The sequence below is a fragment of the Ochotona curzoniae genome, unplaced genomic scaffold (genome assembly GCF_017591425.1).
Source record: "Ochotona curzoniae isolate NIBS_2020 unplaced genomic scaffold, NIBS_Ocur_1.0 scaffold_4701, whole genome shotgun sequence".
Classification (NCBI taxonomy): Eukaryota; Metazoa; Chordata; class Mammalia; order Lagomorpha; family Ochotonidae; genus Ochotona; species Ochotona curzoniae.
Genome location: NW_024467122.1, coordinates 26326970 through 26339432, shown reverse-complemented (window position 1 = coordinate 26339432; position 12463 = coordinate 26326970). Strand labels below are relative to the sequence as shown.

Sequence of the window (12463 nt, the reverse complement as noted above, 5' to 3'; positions counted from 1 at the left end):
GAGAGCTGGAGAGGGAGACCCGAGCTTTCAGAGGAAGTGAAACCAGTCAGAGCCAGAATGATGAAAATGTGGACAATGGGGACTCTCCTGCAGCATGAAGTGTCTCCTTAACCCCGCTAGGACACAGGTCTGGACTGGAGAGCCTGCGTGGCAATCAAAGACACATACAAGATTACCTTGATCACTTGGGGGTTGGGGGAAAGCAGGCTCTGGTGTCAAGATCGCTCGGAAAGCCAAGTCGCTGCAGGAACCAGTCTTGGGGATATGGAAAAGGCAAACAGATCCTGCAGACACACTGTGTTGCGGAAGTCACAGGAATGTGAAATATGAAGGCAGGATGAGCTCACCACACAGCAAATGCTTTTTCTAAAGAAACTTGTGCCAACTTTCCAAGGGACATAAAACCCCTAGATCATTTCTCTCAGTGCTTTTTTTTCTTTCCATCCGAAGAAGCCCCTCTTGGCTGCTTTCCTCAGTGCTTTCCCACTGTTCTTCCTATCTCTCTGTTCTTTTGTTAAAAATTGCCTTCTCAGTTTGCCCAAGTGCTTCATGGATAAAAAAGTTCCTGGGTTCAAATCAGCTGTAACATCTTGGTGCCTGGCCTGGAAATCAAACGCTATAATAGATGACAGAATCAATGCTTTTCTTCAGTTTTGGTGTGGCAGAAGGTCATGATGGTATCTGTGGGGACTTGCCCTCCTCAACTGTTTGGGAAGCACAGCTATATTTAAACTGCACAGGCTTTACTCTTCATTCTGTTATTGCCACGCCCTCTATGGAAAGGATGGCTCAAAATAACAGATTGAGCACTTCACCCCACAGGCAAAGTTATTGGCACCATGGCAGTAACAGAGGCAGAGGTTGGTAGTGACTTTAAAAGGAATAAGAGCAAATGCCATAAAGCATGAAATGATTGGATTATCAGTGGGGGCAGCACATTCATTACGAATGGTTGATTAAATGACATCATGATGCATTCAGTCAGAAATCCTGAACCTTCCCCATCCCAGCCCATCCCATGGCTTAGCCTAACCAAGGAAGATTAGATGAAAGGATTTAACAATACATAAGTGCTACATAAGATTGGATCAATAACCCAGGACCTTGCTGAACTGTTCTTCGAAGGCATATGGTTGCCAATGAATGTCCTACTTGGAAAGTACGATAAAATCTTCCTCATGCCAGAGCTTCTGCAAGAAAAGCTGTTATTTGCTGTGTTGGCTGTTTAAGCCAATGAATTCTTGTTTCAAGAAACCAGAAAGTATATTACAAGAAAGGAAACAACTGGGAACCAATTGGCACACATAAAGATGGTGCTGTGTAAAACAGCAGACCCCCCCCCCGCCCCAAAATGTGCATATTTGTTAGCAGAGCTTTTGTGGACAGCTGTGTCCAACAGCATGAATCAGTGTGTCTGCATCCTTCCAGCGCTACCACAGAGAATTGTTGAGCATCTAAGGCACAAAGCTGCATAGCTGGGTTCAACTCTGTGTGGGAATATTCCTTTGCAGAAACTAGTATAGCTGCCCAAGTTCAGTCCATCTCTGGTGGTACCAATAAAATAGTGAAGGAGCTGATTGCGAGAGAGAGCATGCAGGACAGATATCTGTTCACAGCCTGGAATCCTACAGTGAGTCTAGTTTCAGATCTGCTCCAGGTAAAAGGAAGGAGCAGCGCATCCTTAGATTTGCATATAGGAACTGCACTGATTCTGTTTTCTTTGTGTTAAGATCATATCAACATGAGAGTTAAGAATCAGGCTGTAGTATCATACATTTGTTGTGACTCTGAGAAATTAATGTATCAATAAATTACTTAAAATATTTTTAAAAGATAAAAAAAGTCAAGTGGGAAGGCAGAAATGCAGGCCATGTTTTTATACAGTCTGCCTATATCTAAAATATATATGGGGGAAAATATTTTGTTTCAATTTTAATATAGGTGCTACCAATGTGAGCTCAATCGGAAATAAATTTCCAATCCAAAGATTACATATTTTTTAAAAAGTATTGTCCTTTTAAAAGAGTTATTTATTTGAAAAGGAATCAAGAGAAAGGGGAAGACGGGATCAGAGAGAGAGATATCTTCCGTAAGCTGGCTCCCTCCCCAGAAGCCTCTTCGGTCATGTGGTCAAGGAAACCAGGAAACAGGAGCTCTATTCTTGTCTCACACATGGGTGGCAGGACACCAGCACTTGTGTCTTCTTTCACTGTGTTTCTAGGAACCTCGGAAGGAAGACAGATGAGCAATGAGGAACATGAAAATGGAACCTGCACCCCATTATTGAAAGACAGCGCTATAACTGGTGGATCGGTCTTCTGGGCCTGAAAACTGTAGGGTTTTGTTGTTGTTGTTTATTTGTTTTTGTCTAAATGACATCATGAGCCTAGTCAGTCAAAAATTTAAAATTACTAAGGACTTTTCAGGCAAAAATTATGAGCACATGAACAAATCTCAGATACTCCATTAGATGAGGTAGAGATGTGTAGATATTCCTGGAACCTTCATCCTGACCAAGGAATAGACAAAGTCCAATTATTGTAAAATTTCCCACTATCTCCTTTTTTTGACCCACATTTTCTGTGCCAGGGACTCACCAAACCACTCTCTGTAGTCATGGATTATTGTGACTATTTGGAAACTTCAAGGAAAGGAGTCTTTATGCACTTTTTTTCTGTTTATTTTATACAACATGGCATTGGTGTGATGCTACCATTCTGCTGCAGGAATCAAGCATTAATTAAAAAAAAAACTATAAATATTCTTTGAAGGAATGGGAGAAAATAAGAGATCTTTCCTCTGCTGATTCACTCCCCAAACATCTGCAATGGTTGGGGGATGAGGCAAGCTGAGTGGGCCAGCCCAAAGCTGGCAACAATTATCCTGGTGTGCATGGCAGGGCCCTAGCACCACAGCCAGCACTGCTGCCTCCTAAATGTGCTTTAGGGGAAATCAGGAATCATAACTAGTGTCAGAACTCAAGATCAGAATGCGTGTAACCAGTTGCTTAATCAGCTAAAGCCCAAAGCCTTACTACCCAGTTTCCTGCTGAGAGCTCCCGTATGGCATCTATACGTGACATTTCAAACGGGTTGACACTGTGGCTTATGACCAGGTGTGAAATATTAAAAGCTGCATGAATAGTATGCTTTCCTGGAGTTTACTTTCTTTAAATACTTAATTTTTAAAATTCTTTCTCTGTGATGGGTGCTAAACTTTGTAAGAAATCATTAAACTGATTTTCAAAAAGGTTTGAAAGGCCACCTTGGAAATACTTTTACCAGTATGTGAGCAATTCGATCGCTTTGTATCCTTGACATGATTTGATGGTTCCTGCTGAATTCCAGCATTCTAGAATGTGTGATGTGAAAATTTACTTGCTGTGGTTTTTGTTTGTCTTCTGCTGATGGGTCAAGGGTTTTGCAGTCTTTACTGTGGTTCAGAACACTCTCTTTGCCTTTGCCCTTGCTTTATTTGTCTATTTTACTTTGTTTTGTTTCAATCTTCTTTTAGAAATTATTGAGCATAAATAAGAATTTTGAGCATATATTCTGATATATATTCTGATGTATCTTTTGAAATGCTTTTGTCAAATATTGCTGCTAGTCTGAGACATACCTCTTTAATTTGAGGCAGCCTTTGAAGTGCAAAAGTGTTATCTTTTCAATGGAAAAAAAATACTCGTCTTATCCAAAGTCAAAAATCATCTTTTTTTAAAAAAGATTTATTTTTTTTTTATTGGAACAGTGGTTATACAGAGGAAGAGAGACAGAGAGGAAGACCTTCCGTTCGATGATTAACTCTCCAAGTGAGCGCAACAGCTGGAGTTGGGTCAGTCCGAAGCCAGGAGCCAGGAACTCTTCCAGGTCTCCGATGTCGGCGCAGGGTCTCAAGGCCTTGGGCTGTCCTCAACTGCTTTCCCAGGCCACAAGAAGGGAACTGGATGGGAAGCAGGGCCGCTGGGATTAGAACTGGCGACCATATGAGATCCTGCCACATGCAAGGCGAGGACTTTAACCACTATGCTATCGTACCAGGCCCCATCTTTTTTTTTTTTTTTTAAGTATACTTTAGGAGCCGGTGGCAAAGATAATCCTACACTTGTGGAGCCAACATCCCACATGGGTGCCCCTTCATGTTTAAGCTGCTCCACTTCCCATCCAGCTCCCTGCTTATGTCCTGGGAAAGCAGTAAAGGGTGGCCCAAGCTTTGGGACCCTGCACTCGCAGGAGAGACCCCGAAGAAGCTCCTGGGTCCTGGATTTACATTGGCTTAGCTTTGGCTGATACATCTTTTGGGGAGTAAAACAGTGAATAAAAGATTTCTCTTTCTGTCTTTCCCTCTCTCTGTAACTTTGCCTTTTAAAATGAATAAATAAACAAGCTAACAAACAACAAGCATAAATAAATAAAGTGTAAAACAACAATAACAACAAGAGTGGGTTGGTCCACAAACTCAAGCTCTGGAATGATTGCAGCTATTTCAGTTGCATTTAAGTTGCTATGCCAGAAGCCCAAGCTACACCTTAGCATTTTGTGTGACTATGATAATAGAAAGTGAATTTGTATTTCACCTCATTTTCAGCTGTAGATGCTAGTAAATAAAACACAGTTAATTTTGCAAACATCAGCCTCATAGTGTGCAACCTTGAACAATTCACTTACCAGTTAACATTTGCCTTTTTAACTACCTTATAATATCTAAGGCAAATGGTAGTCATTGGTAAATAATGATTATTTTATTCTTTTTAGTCTTTATACATTATCATGTATTTGATGTTTGCTGATTTCAGTATTTTTAACGATTATTTTGATTCCAATTATTTCTTTCCTATTTATATTGACCACTGTCTTTAATATAATGTTCAAAGGAGTGAGCATCCTTCTGATAATGTTCAGAAGATTAAGTATCACTCAAAATGTGGAAATGACTTTAAACTTTGGCAGACAGCATTCCCTAAACAAAGGGATTCTTCTCTCTATTCTTGGTTTGCTAAGAGTCCATATCTACACATTCTGAAAGTACATATTTTGCTGCTGTTCTTAATCCTGAAATAGAATTGCCCTCCTAATTCCTCGCTTGGATACTTCATTGTTAGAATACAGAAATATTTGAATAAGTGTTTCAAATGTGTTTATATTTATTTCCTGCTCCAACAGTTTACTCCCCAAATGGCAGCAGCAGCGGCTGCTGGGACTGGGCCAGATTGAGACAGAGCCAGGAGCTCAGGCCCAGTTTCCAATGTAAGTGGCATTGATGCCACTGCTTGTGCCATGAGCTGTTATCTCCCAGGCTGTGCATTCCAGGAAGCCGGAATCAGGAATGCAGCCAGGACTTGAACTCATTCAAGTATAGAATCTGGGCATCCCAAGCAATGTCTTGATTGCTAGAAAAGCATCCACCACTCGAAACTATATTGATTTCTCTATACTGATTTGTGGCCTGCAATTGTGGTGAATTCATGCATGGTTTCTAATAGTTATTTTGGGGAGAAGAGATGCATCTTTGAGCTTTTACTTTGAGTATACTAACTGATGCCATCAGCAGAGACTTCTCATATCACTCTTTCTTACTTAGATGCCTTTTATTTCTGCTGCCTAGTGGTTTTTGTTAGAATTTCAACAGCAGAGGGTTTCCTGATCTGATTCTTAATCTTAAGGGAAAAGGGCTCAGTTTTTCATAACTGATTAGGATGTCAGCTGTGGGCTTGTCACCTGTGGCTATTTGGCACACAGTTCCAACGTCATTCATGAATTTAAGTACAGTTTATGTCAACTCTTAGAACATGCTCCCATGCTTTTTCCTGTAGGAGTCTCTCCCTCTACATTTCCGTAAGCAATAATACCCCCTCCCAAATGAATGCTCTGGCTCTCAAATCCAATAAAATTTTCATATGATTGTACGCCACGCCAGGCTTTTGCTTGAATTATGTATACCCCATGTTTCATAAACTGGAGAATGCCCTCAGGTAAAGAAGTTTCATGAATGTCTATATTCTCACACATATTTGACCCCTTCTTGTGATGTGGGTGCATCTTTTTTTTTCCTTTTTTGCAGTATCTCATCCATAGGAAGGGCCCAAAACAAGAGTAGATTATATGAATCTCTTTGAAGATCGGAAGACTTATTGTCTAGCTTGGCCCAGATCTAACAGAGAGGCAATGAGTAAAGATTAACCTCAACAGCTTTTCCTTTACAATGAAATGTTTTAAATTCCAGCACCAAGGTACTAAAAAATTAGGATATTCAAAAATGCCAAAGGCTAGTGAATGGTATTTAATGGTAAGCCAAAAATAAATGCTGCTCTCCTGCCTGGCTCTGCACAAGGTCCTCCATGGATCTGTGCTCTAACGCCCCCAGTCAGTACTGTCAGTACTGCCAGTGGAGTGACCTGATCTTGAGTTTGAACATCAAAAACTGAGTACTATCAAGGACATAGAAGTAGGAGCAGCTGTCAAGTGAAGCTGTGTAACCAGACAAGCAAGCAGTTCCTTTAGCCAGAGGAGTAGTGAAGAAAGAAAGGGCACATGATGGCAGATGAAACTCTTGAAAAGGCTGAGCCTAGGAAGTACTGAAGAGGAGATGCTAAAATAGAGAAATGAACAGAGAGCAGAAAGAAAGAAGAGAAATCAAGCGAAAACTGATGAGAAAGCTTAACCAGAGAACCACTGTCAATGAATTCAGAAATAGAGACATTCTGTGGCATTGCAATGATTATGTGGGGGTAGTAAAAGTGAAACGCTATCAAAGAAGGCCATGTCATCCTTGGACAAGAATATTGGCAGCAAAGAAGATGGCAATGCATGAAGAATTCATTGAGTAGAACATGAATGAAATGGAGGTATGTGCATCAAAACAGCATTTGACAAAATTTCACAGGTCAGAGACTTTTCCTCTAAGAATCTGTGTTTACATTTTGATCGCAACACTAAACACTTCAAAGGAGCATTCTTGTGGTTTAGTTCAGGATTACTTGCCTGGGAAAGAGCTACATGCAGAAGTACAGCCATGGCTGCACTTAACCTGCAAGAGGAGTCACGTGAGGATAAACTCCTTTGGAGTCTGAGCAGTCAAGACCAAAGTAACTCCCTAGTGAAAACTGCTACTCACAGTTCTCCTATTTTCAGTTCTTCAGTGTTTTGGAGGACCAGCCATTAGCACACGAGGGTTACCACTTCCATGATTTTGACATGAAGGACAAGTGACTGTGTCATTCAGTGAAAACATCTTCATTTTCATCCTGATTCACTGAAAAACTCTAAGTTCTTGTTGTACCAAGTGATTTACTTCCATACTGCTTTCTTTTCTATGCCTAATGAAAAATACAACTCCAACCTTTTGATAGCTGTTGACACTAATAAAATATTAAATACACTAATAAACAGTAATACACTAATAAATACACTAATATTAATATAAAATACAAGTTTGATGTTAATTTTAGAGGATAAACTTTTACGTATACCACATGCTTTTAAATCCATATTGGATGCAGTATGTTCAAACTTGAGTTAAGTCTTATATGTGCGAGTCAAATACTTAAAATTTAAAAATTATACTAAACTGAAGGAGTTTATTTTAGACAATCTTTAAATTTTTCTTTAAACCTTTCCTTTCCCCTCTTCTCATTGGGACTGCCTTCATTGATTTAAAGACCTTCTGTCTATTCTGTTTCACCTTTTCTTTTCTTCTTGTTTCCTCTGAATGTTCTTTAATGAAGTATATTAATAATACCTACAGTAACTTAGACAGATACAAATCTGTTATTCATGTGGAAGATAAATTTGTAAAGTCAAATTATCATTATTTTGCAATTAACTACCTGCCTAAAAAGCTGTCACATGGCATCTGGCCTATTCATAATACAACTTTAATAATCAGATATTAATTACATGATTGAGTTCTTTGAATTATCAGAGAGCTGTTACTGATGTGAAGGGAACAGAATGCAGTAATTTGAATGTGGCATATCTCTGGAAAAGTAAGACATTTAAGGATTCTTTTGTTGATTCATTATCTTGTTTGGTCTAAGTCCTAAGTGCTGTGATTTATTACAGAAATGCATCAGCGAGGAAATGCTTCCATTTCTTCTCTTTTCAAACATCAATTCTTGACGGGCCGACTGAAATCCCATTTATCAATTTATGCTCTTTTGGGAGAATGTATTGAATTATAAAGGTTCACAGATTGACTAAACCTACAAGAATGTTAGAGTTTTAAGTAAAATGTGACATGGATTTGTCATTCCTTCTTATTTACTTTCTTTAATCTCATTTTTCTCCATATCTGAAGTCATTGTACCAACTGTAAATCTGCCTCACTCGACTTTGCTATATGAATCATTTTATAAAGCAACAGGACTCCGGTCATATTATCACAGTTTCCCAGCCTGTTTCACTTGTGTTGGTGATCTGTCATCAGTTGTAACAGCAGAGCCATTTTGGTATGTCTGAATTTCATTCTTTCTTATGACTGAACAATATTCCACTCTGCATTTATACCACATTATATATATCTATTCTTCCATTAATGGATATTTTTGTTTACTTCACATTTTAGCTATTGTGAATCATGCTGCATTGAACATGGGAATAGTTATTTCTTTTTTAAAATTTTACTTCTTTTTATTATTATTATTTTATGATACAGTTCAGTAGGCCCTTGGATTTTCCCTTACCCCTTCCTAACTCCCTTCCCTCTCACTGAGTTCCCCTATATCATTATTATAGCATAGTTCATCATGCACAGTCATATGTCCATCATTGTGGGCACGGACACTGGCAGAGAGTCCAGCATCCTATTGTCAAGATATAGTAAACTGTTTCATTAGGAATCTTTGTCTGGAGGCAGAGATGCATACTGCATTGTATCATCCCATCTGGATATGATAGTCTCCATTACACAGTTACTATACATCCCCTTAAATGAAAAGCCACAAAACAAAACCAACAACAGAAAAAAAATTAACAAGGCCATGAAGTTAAATTACATAGTACTGAACGACTAATGTGTCACTGAAGAAATGTAAAAGAAAACCAAGAGCCTTCTTGAAGAAAATGATGCTACTGTGTGAGCTGTGAATCACTGAAGTATTTAGTGAGAAGAAAATGTTTTGAAGAGGTGAAACTAACAAAACAAAATCAAAGTCCATGAGATACCGTTTTAGCTGATCTTTGTTGGTGATGTGTTTCTCCTGTGGGCAACAGATAGATGGGTTCTGTTTTTAAAGAATTATGGGAATTCCAGAGGGTGCAGAAAGAGAAGCTGGGTTTATAAATGTATTTAATAAAATAATAAGGAAAAATTTTCCTAATCTAGATAAAGAATTGGGAAACAACATCCAGGAGGGGCATAGAGCTCCCAACAGGGTTGACCAAAAGTGATCTTCACCATGACACATGATAATCAAGCTCTCTTCAATCAAACATAAGGGAAAGATCCTTAAATGTGCATGTGAAAAATCAACTAACATATAAAGGAATGCCAATTAAACTCACAGACCTCTCACAAGAAACTCTACAGGCCAGAAGAGAATGGAGCGACATAATCCATATTCTAAAAGCGAAAAAAATATTGGCCCAGGATAACGTGCCCAACAAAACTTTCCTTTGTCTTTGAAAATGAAATAAAATTCTTCCACAGTAAAGAAAAGTTGCCTCTTCCAAGGAAAATATGCCTCTTCCAAACCTGCCCTACAAATGACATTTAAAGATGTTCTCTTGACAGAGAAAATGAACAGTGCCCACCAAAACCAAAGGCACATGCTAAGAACATTTCAGTAAAATAACAACAGAAGACTAAACCAATGAACAACCCATTGCTAAAATAACAGAACAAATTACCACCCATTCACATTAACCTTGGATGTAAATGGCTTAAACTTCACCAATCAAATGTCATAAGTTAATAAACTGGATTAAAAATATGGTTATTTCTTTAATGATATTGGTTTCCTTTTCTTTAATCATAAAGCTTGTAGTAGGTTAGCTGGGTCACACATTAGACCTGCTTTTCAGTGGTTGAGAACCTTCATGCTGTTTTGTATGACTCAGTTAGTTCATCCCCAATCACAGTGTTACAGGGGTTCCTTTTAATCCACATCCTCCATTCAATTTTTGTTCCAGTCATATTCATTCTAAGTTGGGTGAGATGATGCTGCACAATGCTTTTGGTTTGCACTTCTTGGATGTGTAATGATATGGAGATTCTTTTCCTATAGCTCTTGATCATTTGTAGTTCTCAGAAATGTTTATTCAGATTCGTTTCCAACCTCTTAACTGTACTCTTATTTTCTAGTTATTGAATCCCCCGTATGCATGTATGTTGTGGAGGTTAATCCTTTGTCAAATGCATAGATAAAAAAATGTTTTGTCCTGTTCTCAAATGTTTCTACCCACCCTCGTTTCCTTGGCTGCGGAAGCTTTTAATTTTTGGCACTAACCCTTGCTTTTTGTTTGTTTTTTGCCTATACTTTTATGGCCTTAAAAAAAACTGTGCCAATGTCCTATATTTTTCTTTATGTCATAGTTTTAGGTCTTACATTTGGTCTTGGAGGCATGTTGAGTGAATTTGTGTACAATGAGAAGTAGATATCAAGATTCAGTGTTTGGCATAGAGATACTCATTTTCTTAGCAATATTTATTGACTAGACTGTCCTTTCCCTAGTGTATGATTTGGCACACTTTTCAAGAACTGGGTAGTTGTGAACATGTGGATTAATTTCTGGCATGTGTATGCTGTCTCATTTATCTGTTTTTATGCCAGTACCAGGTGGTTGTTTTAGTTATCATGGCTACATGGTATGCCTAGAAATTAGGGCATTGTAATGCTTTCATCTTTTTTCCTTTTGGGTCAGAATTGTTTTGATTATTCAGTCTTTTGTTCTTTTGTGTGAATCTCATGACTCTTTTGTGTAGATTTATGAAGAATGTCATTGGTAATTTGGTGATGATTGTATTAAATTTATAAGTCTGGGCGATATACAGATGTTGTGCCAGAGAGGTTTGAAGCTAATGTCAGTGGGTTCTTGGTATAACTTTTCCCCTAGAAAGCCCTACTGGCAGGACATTGATTTTGTTCTTTTATGAGGATATTTCCAGAATAGCACAAAATGGAAATTCGTGAGTGTGCGAGTCCAGGATCCCAGGACCCAGAAGGAAGACTTCCGCCATTCTTACATTAACTGTGGGATCTGCATTCAGACTAACAAGGTTTTTAAGATGAAGATGTCGTGTATGCACAGGATACTGAGCATCTGTGTGGCTGAAGCAGAGCTTGCAGAAATGGCCTACTGGTAGAAGTGCTGGAACTTTCATCTAAAACCCCTTTTGGCAACATGAACAATTTTCTTTTTTTTTTTTTTTTTTTAAAGATTTATTTTTATTATTTTTTCATTGGAAAGGCGGATATACAGAGAGGAGAGACAGAGAGGAAGATCTTCCGTCCGATGATTCACTCCCCAAGTGAGCGCAACGGGCCAATACTATGCCAATCCGAAGCCAGGAGCCTCTTCCGGGTCTCCCACACGGGTGCAGGTTCCCAAAGCGTTGGGCCGTCCTCGACTGCTTTCCCAGGCCACAGGCAGGGAGCTGGAAGGGAAGCGGGGCTGCCGGGATTAGAACCGGCGCCCATATGGGATCCCGGGCGTGCAAGGTGAGGACCTTTAACCACTTGCGCCACCGCGCCGGGCCCCGATAATGAACAATTTTCAGCATATGGATCAACATCACCAAGGTCTGGAAAATGTCCTCTCAGAAGGCTTATGGAATGCATTCCTGAGGTCAGATGGCAGCCATCATCTCTTGGTGCAGAACCATCTGAATTCAAGAACCATCAAGGTGTAGGGAGGGACAGACAGATGAAGAACTAGGTGGAGGAAGCGTTTCACAAGGCCTCCCTGACAAACAGACATTTTCCCAAAGAAGATGAAGAGATGAAAACCCACAATGCAGGTTACTACTCAGAGTTCATCCTCTGGACTTGGCCACAGTTACGATGACAGCAGCTCACATGGATGCAAAAAATCAATCGTGGGAATCCTGAATTTTAGGAAAAGCAAATCAACTATAGTCACAGGGAAGAAAAAATTTCAATGATATATTCTCAATTAATGCTCACTCTCATGATATTAGGTATTTAAGTTTTTACAAATGATTTTAGATTGTTTACTGGTAGTAGGCATTTTTATATTATCTTGTTTCAGTCAAGATTCTGTGTGATGTTGAAAGTCTGTGAGTGTAAATTTATCCTTTGTAACTAAACCTGATTGATAAATGAGATACTGTCCTGAAATGAAATCAATTATACGTTTAAAATAAACTCATTATTTTTGTTGAAAACTAGCATAAATGAATGCGGGGAGCTCTTAAAACGAAGACAGAACTCTGTGGGACAGGACTGCCTGAAATACTATGGGCCTGATGTCACCATCCTGCAGAGTAGCAGCAGTGATCCACTATCTCA

At 39.1% G+C, this 12463-nt stretch overlaps 1 pseudogene; it reads left to right on the top strand.

Moving 5' to 3' along the window:
* The first annotated feature begins 11697 nt into the window (after window positions 1-11697).
* On the top strand, window positions 11698-12096 carry LOC121149419 (annotated as a pseudogene).
* Window positions 12097-12463: the final 367 nt, after the last annotated feature.